Genomic DNA, 24,010 nt, shown 5'->3' with positions numbered 1-24,010 from the left:
AGGGAAGGAGACAGGGAGGGAGGGAGGGAGGGAGGGAGGGAGGGAGAGAGACAGGGAGGGAGGGAGACAGAGGGAGGGATGGAGATGGAGAGAGGGAGAAAAAGTGGGAGGGAGGGTGGGAGGGAGGGTGACGGAAAGAGGGAGGGAGACGAAGAGAGGGAGAGAAAGGGAGGGAGAGGGAGTGAGGGAGGGAGACAGGGAGGGAGGGAGGGAGACAGACAGAGAGAGGGAGGAAGGGAGACAGAGAGAGGGAGACCGAGAGAGGGAGGCCGAGAGAGGGAGGGAGACAGAAGGAGGGAGGGAGACAGAAGGAGGGAGGGAGACAGAGAGAGGGAGGGAGACAGAGAGAGGGAGGGAGACAGAGAGGGAGGGAGACAGAGAGAGGGAGGGAGACAGAGAGAGGGAGGGAGGAAGACAGAGGGAGGGAGACAATGGAGGGAGACAGAGGGAGGGAGAGAGGGGGGAGGGAGAGAAAGATAGGGAGGGAGGGAGAGGGAGAGAGAGAGAGAGATATGTGTGAATGCTGGATCTGGTTTGTCAGTGGACGAAGACGTCCACTGCAGGGGCCTGTGTTCAACCTCATGGTCACAGTTTTTTTTGGGCTCTAGCCCCGCCCCCTCTCTCACTGACCCCGGCCCCACCATTGCGGCCCTCTGCCACAAACCACACTGTAATTTTGGCCCCTGAGAGAAAGTTTGTGAGTACCCATGTTCTAAACTATATCAAGAATAAATTAATTGTTAAAAATGTTACAACAGTCTAATCTTCGCACATCAAAGTAGACCAATCCCAGATCTGCTCCGCTGTGCTTGTGAGCATTGGTTGTTGGCAAGTCACGCCCATATATAAAATAAAGGAACGGACGAGGAAGCAGGAAAACAATGTGCCTCTCTTTCAGAAAAAGTTGGCAGCCATCTTAAGACAGTAAGTTTGGTTGTTTTTTTACACTGGGTTGGTACAGCTTACTATACAAGTTATTTTTACATGAATTTAAAGAAAATACTAACTATATAAAAAAAGTGTCCTCAAACGCAGAAGTCATCTGTGGGTTCTCGATCACTCTACTACTCTAAAATACACTGTTGTCTGTGATTGGAAATCTTTTGTGTGTAACTGGCCAACGCCAGTTCAAAGATGCCCCTACATCAATCACTACTTGCCGAACCCACATCCCATTCTACGCTGCTAAGCTTTGCCACACGCAACATGACGAAGACTGCGAGTGACATTACAGGAGTGCTGGAGCGGGCACGCACCGTGTGATCGCATTGTGTGTGCTCCGGAAAAGGGGTTGGGGAAGGAAGGAACCCAGAGTACAGAGTACAGAGGGGAGGGGCTGTACGGACACCCCAAAGCACGAGCGGGCGAGTGTCGAGCCCCGTGCCGAGTCTGCTGCGGTGAAGGCAGGGTGTGGAGGCAGACTGCAGCTCTGCCGCCTCTTCCAACAGCCGCAGGTTCATAGGCAAACGGCTCGCATCGAACGTTGGGACGGAAACCCGAAGAGTAGCACCCGACCCACTAGGCCCCCCAGCCGGGGCCGCTGGTCCCGAAGGCGCCACGGAACCCGGCAGAGGAGGGAGAGACCTCATGGCCATGAGATACCGCTCGATCTCTGGCGTCGCGTCCTGCCCAGGGACCGGAAGGTATGGGGCAGGTAGCAACGCCAGCGACTCCGTCGGAGCCGCGTGGGTGGTGTCACCCGAACCCCCGGCCGCGTCACTCGAGCGTCGGGGTGAGTCGGAAGAGCGATGACGCCTTTCCGACCCCTCATGCCTCTTGCCTGAGGATCTTGACCCCGAAGACCGATGCAGACTCTCGGAGCTACGAGGGCTCCGACCCCACGACCGGTCCCTCGACCTCGTGTGGGACCGGGACCTCGAACGGCACGGGCCGACTGCCGGAGCTCAAGTTGCTTGCGGGACCGCTCCCGCCTAGCCTTAGATGTCAGGGCCTGGCAGTCGGAGCTGGTTCGGTCGTCGTGGTCCAGGCCTAGACACTGAAGACACCAGCGATGGGGGTGGGTAACCGACATCAATCGGCTGCACTTGGAGCAGGGTTTGAACCCGGGCATCCCTACCGGCACCGTCGGAGTCAATCGACTCGAAAAACAGATCAAAGTTTTAGTCAAAAAATGACTAAAAGGGTACTACTTCCCCTGATCTGCGCTTAGCTGGCGCAGAAAAAAGAAGAACTGACGTCAGAGCGCGAGGGCGGCGTCCAAGTACTCCGGCGTCGTCATCCCGGCGCAAACGACGCAGACGACGGACGCGGAGCCGCAGACGACGCCTACTGACGCGCAGGGGTACTGCTACGCAAAAGTTTCCGGATCCAGTCTGACGCCTGGGGATATTCTAAGGAATCTAATACTAACCTGTTTCTTTCAGATTCCTTATTTGTGTCCTGTCAATTAAAACACTTTCAATATAAAGGGAACCAAACACTTTTGAAGTTAAGTTGAGTCAAACACAAAGCATCGCCGTAGAATAAGATTTGCTAGAAGGCGCAGTGTTATAGGAAGAACAAATAACTGCGCTATGTAGCCATGAAGATGTTTAGGGTTCTGTTTTACATTTATTTACCCATTATGGAAATTCTTTTTCTTTAACCCCTCTGTGCTCATGACGAGCTATGCTCGTCATGACGTCACCCAATTCTATTATGGCCCAGCACAGCAGAAGATCATCTCAAGCAGCCAAGGTGTTAAGACATAAAACACTGTCTAGTTATTGAAGTCACTGGCATAATCTTTTGTGTCACACTGAATAGCAGGCTTTAAACCTCTGGCACCTTCTCTAGTAGTAACACTTAGCTCGCATAGCAATGGGTCTGGAAGTTAGGCCTCCAGAAAAAGATATGGAATTATAGAGGCCAGGACTCATTTGTAATACTGGCAAAGGTGAGTGGAGTACAGCCCAGCAGACTGGAGGTGAGGCATGGTCAAGTGAGGAAGACTGTGCCCGAGGCCTGTTGACAGTGAGGTGCAGTGAATCCTGTGAGAAACTCTACGGGCTAAGCAGTGGCATTTACTGCCTGGTAAGCCTGCTGTCAGGACCCTTGTTTGTGTGTGCTTGATGGGAGAGCCTGGGGAGGTTGTGTAGGCTGACCTGGTAATGAGATTAAAGTACAAGCAATGACCGCTGGATGAAATCAGGTTAGGTGGTCACGGTGTGCTGCTAATATAGAGACATGGCCTCTTCAACTGAATGAGCACAAGATTGAGTAGGGTCCAAAACTGAGCGATGACATCAACAGGCAAGTGCTCGAAAAAAAGGTGAAAGGGTTCTATTGTACTCAAATCTGTTGAGGGTCTTGCGCTATGAATGATGCTGAGTGCAATGGAGGTGTGAAACACATGTCCAAGTGGAGGGTGAAACAAGCGGACCCCAAATCTGGCTGTGGAGTTCTTGCCTGATTCTAGGGTGACTATTTGGTTACTGTATGTTACAGGCTGACACAGAGCTTAGTACCCCCAAAGAGAACAAGCATTTGCAATGCAATAGGTCTCGCATTTACGCTTGTTTAAGCTATTGGCATTGTAATGACAATGCCTTTTATTTATACTTTAAAAACGAAAACAAAAATAAAAGGCTTTGTAATTTGCAATGTCAATAACAAACTCGCGTAAATGCGAGACCTATTGCATTTGAAATGTTTGTGAATCGCCACATATAAATACAAGTTGTTAGCAATAAATAACAAACACTGCCATTTCTGAGCGTTGCAAATTATAGGTTAATAATCATTTTGACAGAACTGAGTTTACTAGTTACAGGAGGATGGTAAGCGGCGTTAGTTGTTTTGGGTTTCGAAGTCTAAGACAAGAGGTCGCAGTAGTGAGAGGAGGGAGTCTAATTCCTTCTCTATCCAAACTCTTCTAAACACAAAAAATTAAAACCACAATCCTTAAACAATACACCAGTAACGCACAAGAAAAAACACAAAAAATATACTAATCACTAATCTTGAGTTCTGGAGTAGCGTCCTACTCGCCGCAAAACAAGGGCTTCCATTCCTCGCAAGAGGTTGTAAGCGCTAGGTGAACAGGAATACAACCTTAAGACAACGGTATGTAGGTGGAAAGCTCGGGACTTGGAACAGCGTCCCTAAAGACCTAGGGGGAGGCGGGGGCATGAGACCCTGAAAGTATTAAACTTCACATTCTCAAGTAAGGCAGATCCCAGCCACTCATCCTTCCTCTGCGATGTGTGCTTCGCGGGCAGCCCGTTGTTGTAAGTCATCCATATGTTCTTCAGCGGGTTCTGAGTGAGCTCCTGTGGTGACATCGCCATCCTCGCCTATGCAGTGAAGCTCCTACTGACACACTCCTGGCTGCCACGCTCCCTTCTGTGCAGCTGCAGAGACTGTTTACTACCCGCAGCTCGGCGCCGTGTTAGCTCCTAGGCCAGCCCACTTCAGCTGCGCGGAGGCAGGCGGTCGAGGTGGAGAGAGGGCTGGCTGAGCAAAGCAGCGTCAGTGGCGTAGACCCTCCTGGCTGAGATGAAATAAGCGGCACTGCTTAAGGAGTACTCTTCAAATGAGAATTTCTCTCATCGTTCTGACGCATATGCACTAGATCGTTCCTTTTCTGTGTCTTTACCCGAACAGCGAGCGAGATATGAAGTGCTGCGAGAGCCGTTGCAGTTATTGCTTAACATGCAAATACATTGTGCTTTTAGAACATTACTCGCTGGAGTTTCGCGGACAGTTTGACAGTCATAGCGTTTTTTTCCCCCCAACCTTAACAAGGATATAGCCACTGAAAGAACCAGAAGGAGTCGTGCTCGCGACAGGCTGGGGAGCACGCGCACACGTTCCAGGCAGCGAGGGAGGCGTGGCGCGCACCGCCTCCCTGTGCCGTGTCGCGCGCCATGGATCTCGTCCCCTTTTGCTATTCCCAGTGTGCGCACCGCGGGGGCCTGTTTCTTACGCTGGGGGCCTGCAACCGCCGCTCTCTGCGATGTTGGTGGAGATGCGCCCTCGGTCTGGGGGAAGCTGCCGGTTTTGCAGCCACTCTCGGTCCTTCCCCTGAAGGTATGGCAGAGCTCCCGATGCATGGGGCGGGGGTGTGTGTCTGTGCAGGGGTGGGGGGGTAGGGGGCAGCGGCGTGTGTATGCGTGCATATCTGTATGTGTGTGTGTGTGTTGGGGGACTGCAGCGTGTGCCTGTGTAATCCGGGGGCTGGCTGTGTGCGCACGGAAATAACGTGCGCGCCCAAGAGGTCAAATCTCTGCCTGAAAAACCGCGTGGCACTCTGCTGTCCACATTCCCCCAAAAGTAACATTAGTTGTCTCGCCCTAGACAGCAAAGCTTCGCTTTGCTTTCGTCTAGGCTCGACCTAAAAAGGAGACACTTGCAAACTGTAAAACAAATCAAAACAAAACAACAAAACACTCACACAGACGGTTATTTACTCCTCTAGTATACAACAGCTGGGGAAGCCAATGGAGCGGAAAGTCTGAACACAAACCTGGCAAAGACAGCTACCTTTCTGGCAGCTTCAGCTGTAGACTTGGCCAATTAAATCAAAAAGTCATGAAAAGCACTTCAACACAAGATCGTCTACACAGTCATAGATTTGCTCAGGGCTGACCTTCGAGAGGACCAGGGTCACAGAAAGAGAGTTGGAAACTCACCAACCTTTTTCCAGGGACGTGCACAAACATTACCAAGTTGCATGAGAAAGCACGTACCCTCAATGTCACATTGGAGATGGTCGAGGGCTTCCTGGAGTCTTTTATCATGGATACTCTGAAGATTAAAGTGGTGTGGATACTGTTTTCAATTGAGCCAACCCCCCCAGTCTTATTTGCACTATGTGAACTAGGATGGCAGGTTGAAGGGGGAAGCCTAGTCCTGCCAGGCCCAATCATGCATGTCTGGAATATTTGACATTCTTTCTGCAAATAACCTTGTTGTATTTCTTGTAGAAGAGGAGGCTTATGTAAGGTGGGCTGCTAACTAACCCCTCTGGCATTCCTCTGTCCACAGCCCCTGTAGGCTTTGTATTTTCTAGTATTTTCTAGCTTCCTACATTATATTAAGTGTTGTGGAGTATAGAGCAACTGATGCTTCCCAGGTTAGGTCAGGGGATACCTGGACGCTCTTTGAATGGAATTGTGTAGAGGGGAAGGGTGGATTTTGCAAAACTCAAGAAATGTGACAGTTGTGTTAAGTTAAAATGATCTTGGTTTGGATTAGTAGTGATGAAGAATTCGCTTGCTGGTGGTTTGGAGCTTAGAGGACAGCTGGTGGGGGAATGGGGTGTCTTGTCAGTCTAAATAAATGGTTAACTGAATAGTCCTAAAAATATATGAAGATGTTGACTTGGGAAGTATAGGGACTGAGTCAACCTACCACCTTAGTACACATGAGCACAGGACAGACCAGCTATAGTGTCTCACTTGCTCTCCTACTCACAGAGAAACAAATGATTAGACACCCCGGAATACAACACTCCCAGATCTCTCAATGAAATGCGGTAACAGACACACTCTTCCTCCTTGTCCACAGTAAGATCGGTCAGAGACATAAAATATTTATTTTAACTAACATGCCCTAACATGCAGTCTGCATGCCACTACAAGCAGGAAAATGCATAGTACAAATACACTCAGCATAATAGCTAGTCCATATATAATGAAAAGACAATAGAGCCTAACCTTCCTCACCTTGCTAAAAAGCAGTATTACTATATATTAGAAGATCTCTGTGATTTGTCTGCAGACCACATACCTTGGCCTATGGATGGTAGATCTACATCATAGGTGCTGTCTCGCTATTCCCCCTGGAAAGGCCCTTCTCCAAGTGTGTGCTACCTATTTGTGTATTCTAATAAGACCAAAGTATGTTGTCCAAACAACAGTTGCATCGTTATGTTTAGTCTAAGAGCTAAGGCCTGGCTAGAACAAAACAAGGAGCATTGTAGTTTGACCTGGCTCACAATGTTCAGTCAAAATCCCAGGATGCAGAGAGCGAACACAGCAACGAGTTATCATGTGAAAATAGCCATTGAAATTATTGCAAGACTAAAGTTGTGTAGTAACGTGCTTGCTCATGCTAACTTAGAGAAAAAAGACAATGTCCCTATGGACCATATGACACTAACTCACATGGCATTCCAAAATTTTAGCCGGATAAGGCAGGAGGGAAATTGGTATACAATTACTCAAACTGGATGGGTCCAAAGACTGCTTTTTCAGAAAAGGAGTTACAATCGCTTTTTCCCCATACAGGTGGCATGGGGCCGAATTGCAGGGATTAGCTACAAATGTGCCAGAGCAGGGGAAACAGTACTTCTGCCTGTTCTTTCCAGACTTTGACTGGCACAGGATCCAATGGTGAGCCCGATGGAGTGGCCAGGGCGTGAAAGCACGCCTCAGAGGGGTTCCAAATTGTCAAATTTACATGAGACTGTGTCAGACACCTCACCTAGCATTGGTGGATTCGGGCTATCTCTCTGAACTACCAAGGAGAACTGTCCCAAGTTCGAAGAATTCAGGTCTTTTCAAATTCTATTAATGTTTCTCTCGGAAAATACTGCCAGGTCGTCACACAGACGTTGTGAGGGCACTAAAGCTTGACTTAAGACAGTCTGGATTGGACAATTTTCTCATAATATCAAATACCTTCTTAGTACTGTTTGGGGCAACCATAACGACATTGGCATAGGATTCAGCCTTGGCCTTTATATTTCATTTCATATATTAGGGTACGACATCCTTAAGAGCTCTTTTATCCTCTTCCTTGTATGTTTTACGCCATTGTAATGGCAGAGTTTTTGGCTTTATTTAGCAGTGATATAGATCATTATTCTTGCTCGCATCTAGTATAGGTATTCTTAGCCTGTGTTGGCCCTTTTAAGCCCTTTTTCCAGACCTAGAAGAGGATAGCTGCTTAATATGCCTTTATTCTTGACTTTAACCTGTCTATTGCCTATTGGCTTTGACATATTACACATATTGGTATGGTTTATGTAGGTATTCTGACAGAGCTAAGGAGCATTTCACCCCTTTCAGGCCTAAAGCTAGAGAGACTCCATCTTGATGGAAGCAGAGAGGCTTTTTAGGGCAAAAGCAATGTTTATAGTTATAACTGTTGTTCGCCCTAAGCGGACCGGAGAGAACCGGCCAGAGCTGAATCTAATCAGGAATTGTTCCCGGGCTCAGGTCTCTAGACGAAACAAGCAGACTGGTCACTGTGGGAGCGTCTAGCGCAAGGAGCCTGGTGCATGGGATTGGTGGGAAGAAGCTGCTGGCTGGAACTTTCCATGAGGAAACAGCATTCTATATTTGTGAAGTGCAGAGGCGGAGTCAGTCAGTCGAGGAGAGAGTCAAGCAGGAAGCAGTCGAGGAGAGAGGGAGTCGAGGAGAGAGTCCAGCAGAGAGGAGAGCAGTGGAGTGGAGTTGGCAGAGAGAGAGAGGGTTCAATCTGGAGAAGAGCTGAGTTGAATAGTGAGCTGGAACTGAAGGAAGCAGTCAGAAGCAGTTGCTTATCAGGAGGAGGTGTGAATAGCTGGAGTCTGAAGTAATGCCTTTTAGAAGAGATAGAGGAGAGCTCGTGGATTAACCTATGGGAGCAGATGGAATTGGACATTGGCGCAGAGACAGAGTGAATAAGATAGTGGAATGAACGGTGATCAGAGCGGCAGGAACCATTAAGATTGAAGACGGAAGGTGGAGAGACAGTTCGTGTGGGGGAGAGGAGTCCAGAGACAGAGTGATCAGCGCAGAGGTGTACCCAAGAGTGCAGGAGAGAGAGAGAGCATGAGATGAGCCAAGGCACAGACGAGAGAGGAACCCAGATGACAGCTAGAACAAGACTTCACACTAATCAGGTGATATTGTTTTCATCACATTAGCTACATTTACACTTTATGTTTAATCTTTTCCCTTTTAGCGGAGTGTTCCTGTTATGTTTAATTCTTCTCTTTCAAGCGGTGTGTTCTACCTATAGTCTTTGTCAGATCTGTGTTGTACTAATAATAAATGACCCCATTAATTAGTGAATTAGTGTGCATGAGTTCTTTTATGATAAAGTTATCCTGGCTTCAAGCCAGTTGCTGTTGAGCCACTGATGGATAAGAGGGGGGTAGGAGCGCTTAAATCAGAGAACAACTCTAGCACATAGTGTGTATATCTTTGTCCTCATACAGTAAGAATAATCTTTCCTGGTAAGTATTGCTGTTTGAACAGATGCTACCCCTGATCAGGTAAGTAATAGTGAGGGAGAGAGGAGACTTGCAACCAAGGGACTAAGTTAGTACACCATCCCATAATATTATTGTAGTAGCAGACCCTTAGTGAAGAGACTTCCCCATATATATATATATATATGTATAGAGAGCCTGGATGATTTGGACAAACTAACCCCGGCTGAGGAATTGGAATATGTAAGGCAAAGTAGGCGACAAACGCTGCGCTCGAGCACCACACAATCGGCAAAAAACGACGTACAAGGAGGAGGAGGGCGAGGAGGACCGCAAACAAACAACGTAACAAAGAGAGGAGGCAGAGGCAGGGGGTCATGGACAAACAAGAAAACCAAATAACTGAACCTGCAAGCACCTCTGGTACTGCCAACACCATCATCAATTTGGCAGAAATAGATTTAACAACAGCAGAAGAACAGCTCTTATTACTGGGTCTCTCATATTGCCCTGAATCCAATTTCCAATATACAAAAACACGGGCCGATGTGTATCAGTTTATAAGAAAACTTAAATTGTGCAAGTATCACAAGCAGGCGAGCATGAAAACGAGGAACAGCAATCCATCATCTGACACAACCACAATGCCAAACCTATCAGCCGGAGACTTTGAATTGCTAAGGGATGTCCAATCCATAGTCAACACTGTACCGGAAAACCAAACACAAAGTGCTCCTCAAGGAAGTCAAGCAAGTCAGGGGGGATTTCCAATCTTAAACACTCAGGATATAGACAGTATTGGAAATAAAAAACCAGAAACCCCATTCAGAAAGAAGTCTAAATTTGTACCAATAATGACAAAAGATGCCATCGATGTCTTCAGTGATGTGGTTGTTTCACAAATAAAGAAATTGAATATAAAAACTATGAATACAAAAAGGAAACTAACCACTCAAGAAAGGAATTATGGGGCACTAATGGAAAAATTGAAAAAACGAAAAGACATTGTAATACGGAACTCAGACAAGGGGGGGAACATAGTGCTGTGGCCCCTTAAGGAATATCTGTCAGAAGCAGAGAGACAGCTGAGCGATATACAGTGTTATCATCACAGCACGCCCCTTAAATATAAGCAGATGCAAGACGAACTCTGGAGTAAATTACTAGCATGGAAAAGTAAAGGCTTACTGAGTCTAGAAGAATTTAAATACCTAAAGAAGGACTTTCCAAAAACCCCGGTGATTTATTTTATCCCAAAAATACATAAGAATAAAGAACACCCACCGGGACGCCCCATCATTGCGGCCTGTGATGGCCCTCTTGAAAATGTGTCAAGATACATTGACTTTTTCTTCCAGGAACATGTACAAGGGTTAAAATCCTATGTGAGAGACACAGGGGATTTCCTGGGTAAACTAGGGAAAGTCAAATGGGAGGAAGGTTACATGCTTATTACTCTAGATGTAACGTCTTTATACACCTGCATACGTAACATTGATGGCATAAAAGCAGTTGAATACTTTTTGGCAAGGAGACCTATTGAATACACTGGTCACAACAAAATGTTGATGGATCTCCTAATATTTTGTCTAGAACATAATTTCTTTCTCTTTAAAAAACAGATGTTCAGACAGGTACAAGGTGTAGCAATGGGGGCCAGCTTCTCCCCCACTTATGCCTGTTTATTTATGGGCTGGTGGGAGGAGCTGGTACTTATGAGAAAGCATAATGACACCTATAGAGACAAAGTTATATCGTGGCTACGATATATTGATGATTTAATGATCATATGGAATGGGACAGAGGAAGAGGCAGAGAGGTTCATTGAAGAACTGAATGATAACGAAATCAACCTCAAGTTCACCTCACACATGAGTAGGGAACAGATACCCTTCCTAGATGTGCTGATTAAAATAGAAAACCAGACAGTGAATACTACACTATACAGGAAAGAAACATCTGGAAATTCACTGTTGCACGCTACGAGTGCACATCCTGTTCACCTCATTCAAAGCATCCCCTATGGGGAAATGCTAAGATTACGTAGGATCTGCAGTAGTGAGGCAGAACTGTCCAAGAATCAGCTAGCAAGCAAAATGAGGTTTCTAGAAAGGGGCTATAGTGCCAAATGTATCAAGAGCGCAATCAAAAAATCAAGAACTAGAGCAAGAGAGGACCTGTTGTTACACAGCAAGAAGGATTTGGAAGGTGGCAAATCCAATACTGGAGAAATGGAGGGGAATCCCAGACTGATATTAACATTCAATCGTCAGCATAAGTCCTTGCGCCAGATATTTAAAAACAATTGGCACATAGTCAAAGATGATCCTATCATTGGAAATACTCTGTCAGAATATCCCACCATAACGTATAGGAAATCAATGTCAATGTCAGATACTCTAGTAAAGAGCAGTCCTGAGTGTGAAAATAGTGTGGACTGGCTGAGCACTAGAAAGGGATTTTTCAAGTGTATTAGCTGCAAGGCATGTACACATGGAAAGAATACAACATCGTATATGACAGCATTTAGTCCCAAACCATATAAGATCAGGCAACACCTAACCTGTAGAAATGATTTTGTAGTATATGTTCTGGAGTGTGGGTGTGGTCTCAGGTACGTAGGGAGTACCAAACTGCCAGGGTACCAGAGAATATTACAACACCTTAGGGCGATAACCAATAATGACCCTAACTACCCAGTAGCACGCCACTTCAAAGAACATCATGGTGGCAAACCCAAAGATCTGCAATATTACCTTATAGATAATGTCCCAGTTCAGAGAAGGGGAGGTAATAGGGAAGGGGCACTACGTCGCCTAGAAACCCATTATATCCTGCTATTAGATAGCAAGCAACCCAATGGATTAAATATGGGGGAGGACATGTACACATATCTGGAATGATAACAAACTGAACATAAAAACACATAGGGGTCAAGTCAGGAAGAACACCAGGAATCGTTGTAATTAGTAAAATCTTCAAATTAATTGATTTTATGAGTGTTTGATATGTATCTTAAGTTTAGCATATATATTAACTTTTAGAATTGTATTGTATAAATGTGCCTTTTCTACAAAATGTACTTTTATATTGGTTTTATGATCTTAGATGGATGGAAGTTTTAGCTATTTAAACATGAATTGATTTTTTATGAATTTTTTAGTCATATTTATATAAAATTAATTGTGGGAATCATGTTTTACCCAGCTAAAATATAAACCATTTAACCTGCAACCTGCTAAGCGTGAAAAAGACACCGGCTTATATATGCGAGAAATCGGTATTGATGAAAAAATACGGCACAGAGCACTTTATTATTTACATGCACTTGAATAGCACTTTTTTTCATGTAAGACACTAAAAAAAAGGCTAATAGGGAGATGTTCCGGGGGGAGCACAGTTTTTTTGATTTTTAATAATAGAGGTATTGAAAAGACATCCTAAATTTCTAAATGAGAAATGGGAAAAGCATACAATCACGTAACTATGCCATCTTAACATTGAAATCGGTTACATGTATTTATACAAAAGATTGGAGTAACGGTGAAGAGTTAAAATGTATTATACAGGTATTTTTTGGTGAAAATGGCGTAATGCCATAATGTAAGGTGGACATAAAATGTTTCTTTAAATTCACAGAATACATAAATGTATTATACGTACAATTACAAACAATGCAAAAATGGTGTGGTTTTGAAAACGAAATGCCCAATGGATTACCACGATGTATATATGTAAATACCTCTTTTATGTCTATTATGAGCACTAGCACTTTAAAAAGGGATGTGCTTCACTGACGTGTTGTCATGTGATCAAGGCAGGGATCTGCCGAAACGCGTCGTGAGGACTGGTGAAATAAACTGAGCAAAAGCACCAAGGAGGGTCTGCCTCGTTTTTATTTCTGACCCTGTGGGAGTTGGTGGCTAAAGCGAGCATTTTCAAAAAATATATGTATAGGTGTTCATAGGAATGTGGTCGTCGTTGATATGCGGCGTTAATGAGAGCACTGGGGGGTCGAACCAGTGTGGATACCCACAGGATTGTGGCTTGAGTAAATGAGAGCACTAGGTGGTTGAACTAGTGTGTAGTTTCGCAGGATCGCGAACACTTTGGAAAAGGGAGCATTGGGTTCTGCAGGCCCGTGTGTAGACGCACCAGATTGTGTGTCAGATCTGCCCTAGGGTAGAACGGTCTGGGTCAGGGTGGCCGCGAGACCAACTGATGTGAATAAGTGTGGTGTAGGGTATGGATATCCCTAGTAATCAGTGAGTATTCTTAGTATCCCTATAGATTTAGTGGTGTTCTTAATAATATGAGCTTGTATATTGCGAGTTCCCCATCCCCAGGTAGGTACCAGGTGCCTGGATAGAGGAGTCCTGAGGAGGGAAGAAGGTGAGTACGTTCTGGCTGGGTTGGAGGGGCCCCTGGGGGCTGATCCCACCTACTCAGAAAATCCAGCCATTACATTTTGGCGTAGTCGTCATCTTACGAACTCTGTGTGCCTGGCCATGTGCTTAGATTGTTTCCCATGTGTTGTGTGGGAGTGCCCTGAGCGCCAGACATTACATTTTGGCGTAGTCGGACAGTTTACGAAGCCTGTGTGCCTGGCCATGTGTTTAGAGAGTTGCCCATGTGTTCTGAGGGAGTGCCCTGAACGCTGGTTCCATCTGGCGTAATGTTGCAGTTTATGTAGCCTGTTAGACCTATTGGCTTGAACAGTTGCAGCGTGAGGAGATTGCATTACATCATGGCATTTGGTTTATTCAGGGTGGAAGGAATGGTTTTCATCTTGGTGTTTAAACTGTCAGAGTTGAAGGATGGCATTACATGAGGAAGCCAGTTACATCTATGTGATGGTCCAATTGTATAAATGTGTGTAAAAAATGCTTTTAAATTGCCCATTCAATTGCTTGCTGCATCTGCTTATGCTGTGCAATGTGAAATGTGTTCATTGTTCTATGATCTGTGGAGTTCTGTGAATATAGCTCCTTGTAAATATGACTTGTGAATAGCGCCATATTAATGTGACTTGTGAGGTGCAGGTTCTCATGTTGATTTATTGTGTTCCTTGTGCATTGCGCCTTGGATACATTGTTTGTGAAAAGATTGTCTTGTAAATATGACTTGTGAATAGCGCCATATTATTGTGACTTGTGAGGTGCATGTTCTCATGTTGATCTGTTGTGTTCCTTGTGCATTGCGCCTTGGAAATGTTGTTTGTGAAAGGCTTGTCTTGTAAATATGGCTTGTGAATAGCGCCATGTGGTCATGGCTTGGACAGGGCATGTTATCATTACGTTTGGCAGGAGAGAGCTGGATCTTTCTCGGGTGCTTGGGGATAACGTTTTTGAAAATATGTACGTGTCATTTGTAAATGTGAAGAAATGTGCTAATGATTTTCCCATGTAAAAATGGACGTTGGGAAATGATTCTGCTTGAGCTGCCAAAGGGTTAATATCTTGAGTTCAGATGGCAGCCTTTATTTTTTACATGCTGTCAACATGCATGGTTATCTGACCTGACTATAAAAGTCAGTGGATTTTTTGATGGTTTGATTTTGACTTTTTTTTTTTGGTTCCTTGGTCAGCCTACGTGCTTTGTCAGTTTCTTGACGGAAAGGTAATATCCTGTGTTTTGAGAAGGGTTCTGTTCATTTCACATTCCTTTTGAAATGCGTCTACGTATTTGTGTGGGTTCACCTTGGAACTGATGTGGTTATAAATCAACGTTACGGAGAAAGCTGTGTTCTTTTAAAATGAGTGAAATGTTAAAAAGATAGCCCGTTAGAGTGCACGCTACGAGCTGTTTTCATTAATTATTTCTGTGAGGGGTTTCCATCTAGACAGGAATGTGCTGGTTTAAGAATAATAAATCTTGCCCGACTGTGCATGGTAACATGTGCTTTTAATTAGTGACAGGCAACTATTTGCCTTTGAAATGAAAAATGTTAAAATGAAAATGTATGTTTTTATAAATGTGAACTTAAATACAATGTTGAAATGTATCTGCATTTTATGTTGTTTTACAAATTATTTCTCTTTGACAAATGGACCCTAAATAAGTGCCCATATTTTAAATGTCTTGCCTTTAGTTGAGTTAGTTGGACAAACGTCTTTTTAAAAAAAAAACTGGAGCTTTTTTAATTGGCAATGCACTGTAACGGAATTGTTTTTGTTAAATTCGAGCTTCTGTTAGTTACAAAATAAGGCATGTGAAATTTGTTTTTTGACCTTGGCAGACCAGCTGGTCTGTGCAGACGAGCTTTTTCATTCTGCAAGTTTCGATCACGTCCCAGTGTGTTATGATTGGCTACAGTTCAATTTTCTTCCGCGCACGGCTTGTTTATTTAAGGGCGGGGTGGCCTGGCTCTTCCCTTGGAGTTAGTTAGTTGGATGGGCCTGGGCGGGCTTCTCTGACCAGGGAAAATGGGAGGCTTGCAGTGCCCTGCTGATGCTGTCATCATTTGGCAGTATTACAATTTTTTTTCACACTGTAGCATGGCTCTTGCCCTGAAGGGTGGTACTGGCTTAGTTAGGATTAGGGTATGTTAGGCCCTGCGCTAAATGTTATTAAAAGTTAAATTTTGAATGTTTTTAATTAATTAGGATATTTTCTTTTCAATAATGAAAGGCACCCGGGGTGCTTTTTAAATGGAAAATTTTATTTTACAAGAATAATGATACTTCTTCTCTTGTTTCTAGGATTGCTGCAGTTGGGGTGCGTGCGTGCGTCTGCCCACTCCCCTCCCACTCCCTTTATTTGTTTTAGCTTTTTATTTTCATGTTATTATTTTAGTTTATTGTTTTGGATGATGGAACCAGACCAGACCAGACCAGACCGGGTGATGGATGGCCGCATTGGAGGAAGTACCGAGGATGCAGGGTGGTGGCCTACACTGAAGAATTTGGACATTAAATAATCCCTTGGACAATCAGGCCCCACTTTTAAAGCAAAAAAACGTTGTCACCTATTATGACTAAGTTATTTAATTCCCTGGCCTGCAATTTTGACATCACTACAAGCAGGCCCCACTTTTAAAAAAAAAATATGTCACCTATTATAGTTTTTCCAAATGAAGGACTTTTTTCAATGATGGTGCGCACATGTGTTTCACCGTGCGATTTAAAATGTTTTTTGTTCCTGTTCTTACATTTTCACCTTGATTGATCAAAGGGTAGTTACCTTAAAATTTGAATTGTTCTGGGTGGTGTGTCTTTTAGTATGATTATGTATTAATGTTTGCCCAGACCTTGCAACTGTATTTCTCAGATTTCACTTTAAATTGACAAATGTCAGCAGGTAGGCCTCATTTAGGCCTATTGTTATTTTCATCTCACATATTAGCACCTACACCAATAGTTTCATGAGTCATCATTAGCTTAAGTTGTCCGAAGTAGGCCCATTTAGGCCCCTTGCTGTTTTCATTCAACACATAAGCCCCTACATCACTAGATTTCACCAGTTATCATTAGAAGTTGAGGCACATTTAGTTTGAGGATGCTTTGGTTAGTTTCTGTTATCAGATCCAATCTCAGATATTTTCAGCATTCAAGTCAAGGGTGCTTTGATTTGTTTTTAGGTTTCTATTCCCTACAATTGAGTTTCAGGTGGAATTTTCTTGAGTTGTCATTGTTTTTAGGGAGTTTTTTTTTTAGGTTTTGATTTGTTGATAGATTGTGTTGATGTTTGTTTATCTAGATGTTATTGTTTGTCAGATGTTCGCAAGATAAGGATCTAAGGGTGGATGGCAGAGATATTGGCAGTGATATAGATCTTAATCTTGCTCACATCTAGGATAGGTATTTTTAGCCTATGTTGGATAGATTATGTTGATGTTTGTTTAGATGGTTGTTGTTGTTTATAAGATGCTCGCAAGATAAGGATCTAGGGTGCAGTGTAATGGCAGAGTTTTTGGCTTTATTTAGCAGTGATATAGATCATTATTCTTGCTCGCATCTAGTATAGGTATTCTTAGCCTGTGTTGGCCCTTTTAAGCCCTTTTTCCAGACCTAGAAGAGGATAGCTGCTTAATATGCCTTTATTCTTGACTTTAACCTGTCTATTGCCTATTGGCTTTGACATATTAGACATATTGGTATGGTTTATGTAGGTATTCTGACAGAGCTAAGGAGCATTTCACCCCTTTCAGGCCTAAAGCTAGAGAGACTCCATCTTGATGGAAGCAGAGAGGCTTTTTAGGGCAAAAGCAATGTTTATAGTTATAACTGTTGTTCGCCCTAAGCGGACCGGAGAGAACCGGCCAGAGCTGAATCTAATCAGGAATTGTTCCCGGGCTCAGGTCTCTAGACGAAACAAGCAGACTGGTCACTGTGGGAGCGTCTAGCGCAAGGAGCCTGGTGCATGGGATTGGTGGGAAGAAGCTGCTGGCTGGAACTTTCCATGAGGAAACAGCATTCTATATTTGTGAAGTGCAGAGGCGGAGTCAGTCAGTCGAGGAGAGAGTCAAGCAGGAAGCAGTCGAGGAGAGAGGGAGTCGAGGAGAGAGTCCAGCAGAGAGGAGAGCAGTGGAGTGGAGTTGGCAGAGAGAGAGAGGGTTCAATCTGGAGAAGAGCTGAGTTGAATAGTGAGCTGGAACTGAAGGAAGCAGTCAGAAGCAGTTGCTTATCAGGAGGAGGTGTGAATAGCTGGAGTCTGAAGTAATGCCTTTTAGAAGAGATAGAGGAGAGCTCGTGGATTAACCTATGGGAGCAGATGGAATTGGACATTGGCGCAGAGACAGAGTGAATAAGATAGTGGAATGAACGGTGATCAGAGCGGCAGGAACCATTAAGATTGAAGACGGAAGGTGGAGAGACAGTTCGTGTGGGGGAGAGGAGTCCAGAGACAGAGTGATCAGCGCAGAGGTGTACCCAAGAGTGCAGGAGAGAGAGAGAGCATGAGATGAGCCAAGGCACAGACGAGAGAGGAACCCAGATGACAGCTAGAACAAGACTTCACACTAATCAGGTGATATTGTTTTCATCACATTAGCTACATTTACACTTTATGTTTAATCTTTTCCCTTTTAGCGGAGTGTTCCTGTTATGTGTAATTCTTCTCTTTCAAGCGGTGTGTTCTACCTATAGTCTTTGTCAGATCTGTGTTGTACTAATAATAAATGACCCCATTAATTAGTGAATTAGTGTGCATGAGTTCTTTTATGATAAAGTTATCCTGGCTTCAAGCCAGTTGCTGTTGAGCCACTGATGGATAAGAGGGGGGTAGGAGCGCTTAAATCAGAGAACAACTCTAGCACATAGTGTGTATATCTTTGTCCTCATACAGTAAGAATAATCTTTCCTGGTAAGTATTGCTGTTTGAACAGATGCTACCCCTGATCAGGTAAGTAATAGTGAGGGAGAGAGGAGACTTGCAACCAAGGGACTAAGTTAGTACACCATCCCATAATATTATTGTAGTAGCAGACCCTTAGTGAAGAGACTTCCCCATATATATATATATATATATATATATATGTATAGGTGTTCATAGGAATGTGGTCGTCGTTGATATGCGGCGTTAATGAGAGCACTGGGGGGTCGAACCAGTGTGGATACCCACAGGATTGTGGCTTGAGTAAATGAGAGCACTAGGTGGTTGAACTAGTGTGTAGTTTCGCAGGATCGCGAACACTTTGGAAAAGGGAGCATTGGGTTCTGCAGGCCCGTGTGTAGACGCACCAGATTGTGTGTCAGATCTGCCCTAGGGTAGAACGGTCTGGGTCAGGGTGGCCGCGAGACCAACTGATGTGAATAAGTGTGGTGTAGGGTATGGATATCCCTAGTAATCAGTGAGTATTCTTAGTATCCCTATAGATTTAGTGGTGTTCTTAATAATATGAGCTTGTATATTGCGAGTTCCCCATCCCCAGGTAGGTACCAGGTGCCTGGATAGAGGAGTCCTGAGGAGGGAAGAAGGTGAGTACGGTCTGGCTGGGTTGGAGGGGCCCCTGGGGGCTGATCCCACCTACTCAGAAAATCCAGCCATTACAGCCATCTCCTTTCGGTCTGTTTACACTGTTTTTTTAACAGCCTAAGTGAGGCGTTATAGCAAAGTGCAAAGGATTCCCGGCAATATTTCCTTCAGTGGAATAGCCAATTCCAAGGTTTCCAAGATCTGATTCTCCAAGGTAGTATAGCTGTCCTCTACAGAGTTGTCCTCTACAGAGCCGTCTGAATCAATGGGAGTGGACAGCGAAAAACAGGTCAAAAGACAGTGTGTCTTTCTATATTTACTTTTCTTTCCCTGACTGTGAAGTTTGAGGATTTTCTAAAGTGAACTGTGTGAATCATGCTGTGAAAGGCGTGTACAATAAAAGGCTTTAAGAGGTCAAGCTTTTTTTCTAACACAACATTAAAATAGCTAATAAGCAAACAGGACAAACATTTCTAAATATACTTCAGTAATTAGAAGGCATGTTTTTGTATTTCTGTGAGGTGAAAACATTTTTTGTATAGGATGAAAACAAATCTGAATACTTTAGTTGATGATGTGTAAATAATAAATATTTTTGCTAAAGCCCGATTTCTAACCATTTTTTGTACGCTGTATAGTTTTACCAGTAAAACTGCATGTTAGGGGGAACGTTTGATGTAACTTCAATGGAAAATGTGCCAAGCCATGTCTTCAGCCGTCATCAGCCAGGATAACTTGACTCCAGTGGCGTAGTGAGCAAGGTATGCCCAGACGTGGGTCCCTTGCTTGGCAGTTCGGGCTGAACTGTTCCCATGAGGCACAGGGTCAAGACTGATTTGCATATGGCCATGTCTGAACTGGGGTGGGGTGGTGGGCAAAATAACAATGGATTAAACCCAGATCTGTGGCTGGGGGGGAATGTTTTGCCAATGTGCACAATTCCGTCTATCATCTTGTGTTTTTTGCTGTTCGCCCTATGTGGGAAGGGTATGCCCATATGCCCAGATGTGGGTTCCATGCTCACTACGTCACTGGAGTCAAGCTATCCTGGCTGATGACGACTGATAGCCAGAAAACGGTCCTAGGATGCTTGATTTTAGTCCGTGGAAGTCATGGCTTGGCAGTTCGGGCTGGACTGTTCCCATGAGGCACAGGGTCAAGACTGATTTGCATATGGCCATGTCTGAACTGTGGTGGCGTGGTGAGCAAAATAACAATGGATTAAACCCAGATCTGTGACTGGGGGTGAATGTTTTGCCAATGTGCAACATTCTTTTCATCATCTTGTGTGTTTTGCTATTCAGATTACTAGACCTGGAGGTCTAGTAACATTTTAATGATTTTTCGAGGCATGGCACGGGCAGACAGCAGCCAGGGGAAATATCGAAGTTAAATGTGTGTCTGCTAAAGTTAAACCCACATGAAAACAAGCATTTGCAATGCAATAGGTCTCACATTAATTAAGTTTGAGCTATTGGCATTACTAAATATTGCAACACCAAATGCAACAAAAGTCTATAAATTGTAGGCCAAAAAAATGTGTATTTAGTTTTGTAGCAATGGTGTCATGCTGCGCTTTAGATGAATATGTTTAAAAGTAAAGTGTGCCATACTGCGTTTGCTACAATAGTTAATTGTGGATGCGTTAACAATTGATGTGTGCACTGATGGCTGGTGGGGTGTGTGCCTGTAGAAATTGTGCACTGATGGTTGGTGGGGTGTGTGCCTGGTGAAAGTGTGCACTGCCGGCTGGTGGTGTGTGTGCCTGGTGAAAGCGTGCACTGACGGCTGGTGGTGTGTGTGCCTGGTGAAAGCGTGCACTGACGGCTGGTGGCGTGTGTGCCTGGTGAAAGCGTGCATTGACGGCTGATGGTGTGTGTGTGTGCCTGGTGAAAGCGTGCACTGACGGCTGGTGTTCTTTGTGCCCGGTGAAAGCGTGCACTGACGACTGATGGTGTCTGTGCCTTGTGAAAGTGTGCAGTGGGTGTGTGGTGTGGGTGTGGGATGTTGTGGGTGTGTGGTGTGGGTGTGGGATGTTGTGGGTTTGTGGTGTGTGTGTGTGGTGTGTGTGGTATGTGGTGTGTATGTGGTGTGTATGTGGTGTGTGTGTATGTGGTGTGTGTGTGTGTGGTGTGTGTGTGTGTGTGTGTTGTGTGTGTGTGTGGTGTGTGTGTGTGTGGTGTGGTGTGTGGTGTTGTGTGTGGTGTTGTGTGTGTGTAGTGTTGTGTGTGTGTGGTGTGTGTGTGTGTGTGTTGTGTGTGTGTGTGGTGTGTGTGTGTGTGGTGTGTGTGTGTGTGGTGTTGTGTGTGTGTTGTGTGTGGTGTGTGGTGTTGTGTGTGGTGTGTGGTGTTGTGTGTGGTGTGTGGTGTTGTGTGTGGTGTGTGGTGTTGTGTGTGGTGTGTGGTGTTGTGTGTGGTGTGTGGTGTTGTGTGTGGTGTGTGGTGTTGTGTGTGGTGTGTGGTGTTGTGTGTGGTGTGTGGTGTGTGTGTGTGTGGTGTGTGTGTGTGTGGTGTTGTGTGTGTGTGGTGTTGTGTGTGGTGTTGTGTGTGGTGTGTGGTGTTGTGTGTGGTGTGTGGTGTTGTGTGTGGTGTTGTGTGTGGTGTGTGGTGTTGTGTGTGGTGTTGTGTGTGGTGTGTGGGGTGTGTGGTGTTGTGTGTGGTGTGTGTGGTGTGTGGTGTTGTGTGTGGTGTTGTGTGTGGTGTTGTGTGTGGTGTGTGGGGTGTGTGGTGTTGTGTGTGGTGTGTGTGGTGTGTGGTGTTGTGTGTGGTGTTGTGTGTGGTGTTGTGTGTGGTGTGTGGTGTTGTGTGTGGTGTGTGGTGTTGTGTGTGGTGTGTGGTGTTGTGTGTGGTGTGTGGTGTTGTGTGTGGTGTGTGGTGTGTGGTGTTGTGTGTGGTGTGTGGTGTTGTGTGTGTGTGGTGTTGTGTGTGTGTGGTGTGTGGTGTTTTGTGTGGTGTTGTGTGTGGTGTGTGGTGTTGTGTGTGGTGTTGTGTGTGGTGTGTGTGGTGTGTGGTGTTGTGTGTGGTGTTGTGTGTGGTGTTGTGTGTGGTGTTGTGTGTGGTGTGTGGTGTTGTGTGTGGTGTGTGGTGTTGTGTGTGGTGTGTGGTGTTGTGTGTGGTGTGTGGTGTTGTGTGTGGTGTGTGGTGTGTGGTGTTGTGTGTGGTGTGTGGTGTTGTGTGTGTGTGGTGTTGTGTGTGTGTGGTGTTGTGTGTGTGTGTGGTGTTGTGTGTGTGTGTGGTGTTGTGTGTGTGTGGTGTTGTGTGTGTGTGGTGTTGTGTGTGTGGTGTTGTGTGTGTGGTGTTGTGTGTGTGGTGTTGTGTGTGTGGTGTTGTGTGTGTGTTGTGTGTGTGGTGTTGTGTGTGTGGTGTTGTGTGTGTGGTGTTGTGTGTGTGGTTGAACGGAAATGCTGAATCAGAAGAAAAGGGCAACGTGGCAAAGGGGTGCCAAAGAGAAGAAAGAACTTTGATGCCCTACTCATTGAGTGCATGTGCCTAATTCCAATAAGTAGTGCTACAACAAGCATTTGCAATGCAATAGGTCTCGCATTTGCAAGAGTTGGAGCTATTGGCATTGTAACTGACAATGCCTTTTATTCTTTTGTTTTGAAAACCTGAAAGCCATGCATAAACATGCACTTTGTACGTATAGTCCTTGCTTACGAGAAGCAAGGCTGTCAGTAAAAGAGACTGCCAGCTTTGCTTCTCATAAGCAAGGACTACAATTACAAAGTGCTTGTTTACGCACAGCTTGCAGGTTTTCAAACGCTTTTAATAAAAGGCATTGCCATTTACAATGCCAATAGCTCAAACTCTCGCAAATGCAAGACCTATTGCATTGCAAATGCTTGTTTTAATGAACTGTGCAACTACAGATTTGACTCTAGTGAGTCCCCGCCTGTGTGCTGTAAGCCACAGCATCCCAATGCTAGCCGTGCCAGGGGAAGGCCAGATTCCGACAGACCGGTATCCCTGAGACAACATAGAAGGAACAGTTCCACAGTGTCAGGAAGCCACCCGAGCCCTGTGAGCCACGGATTTCTCAAGTCACCAGAGCCTGTGGCCGGCAGAGAAAAGCAGTGAGCCATGGTGGCACAGAGCTACCTTAGACCGTGGTAGGGCATCCTCTTAAGATGAAGTTTCGTGCAGCTCTGTCTTAAATGAACCAAAAGGATTACCAACACAAAATTGTTTTTTCCTCAAGGACTTGCGAGTCTAATAGGCACCAGAGAGGCACCAGTGCCACCGCATTCACACTTATAAACATTTGCATAGCCCCCACGCAGTTGTCTCTTGAGAGGCGCTGTATCAGCTGTGCGTTTTCCTGCAGAACCCAGCCAGTATGCACTAGCTGTAGTGCAGTGCGAGTGCAGCAGCAGCCCAGACCCCTCTGCGGAGCACACCCCCTGACCAGCTGTGCGGGGCTAACAGAATGCGGGTGGGATATTAAGCCGGCCTTTGATTAGTAATTACAGTTATATGGGAATCCCAGCATATGACATGATAATCCACATTTGTAAAGCGGTGCAATCACCTGTAAGGGTCTCTAGTCGCTGGGGGCCGTCGGGATGATTAAGCAAGCTATTGCCCGGAGTCATGATGGTAATTTGGAAACGTTACTATTGATGCCAAGTCCCTCCAGAGATCCGCCCCAGCCCGCTTTGAGAAGATCGCAAAAGTCCCTCTGAAGCCCTGTAATGGCTGCCCTTTTCTGGCTCCTTTAAGAGGGAGAATGGTGGAGAGTGACTCCAGCCTATCATCCCCCATAGTATAGGGATTAGGACTATAGACAGGATCCCTGCCTTTTATATAGTAGAGTATTTTCGTGTCCCTTTCCTTAGAGTAGGGCTTATGAATTTAAGTTAGGGGATAGATACATAAGTATTAATCATGATTTGCCCATTTGCTAACGTGTTAGGATATTTTCCATGGAGTTACGCATATTGCGGGCCCTGTA

The 24,010-nt window shown here is 45.1% G+C and overlaps 1 protein-coding gene across 1 annotated transcript in view; it reads right to left on the bottom strand.

The window, feature by feature from the left end:
* CUL4B (cullin 4B) overlaps positions 1–24,010 on the bottom strand; it is a 938,104-nt gene that overhangs the window by 883,470 nt on the left and 30,624 nt on the right. The window lies entirely within an intron of this gene.

This window comes from Lissotriton vulgaris, chromosome 4_1, assembly GCF_964263255.1.
Source record: "Lissotriton vulgaris chromosome 4_1, aLisVul1.2, whole genome shotgun sequence".
NCBI classification, from domain to species: Eukaryota; Metazoa; Chordata; class Amphibia; order Caudata; family Salamandridae; genus Lissotriton; species Lissotriton vulgaris.
Note: the sequence above shows the minus strand (reverse complement) of the source record. Positions and strands in the feature narration are given on the sequence as shown.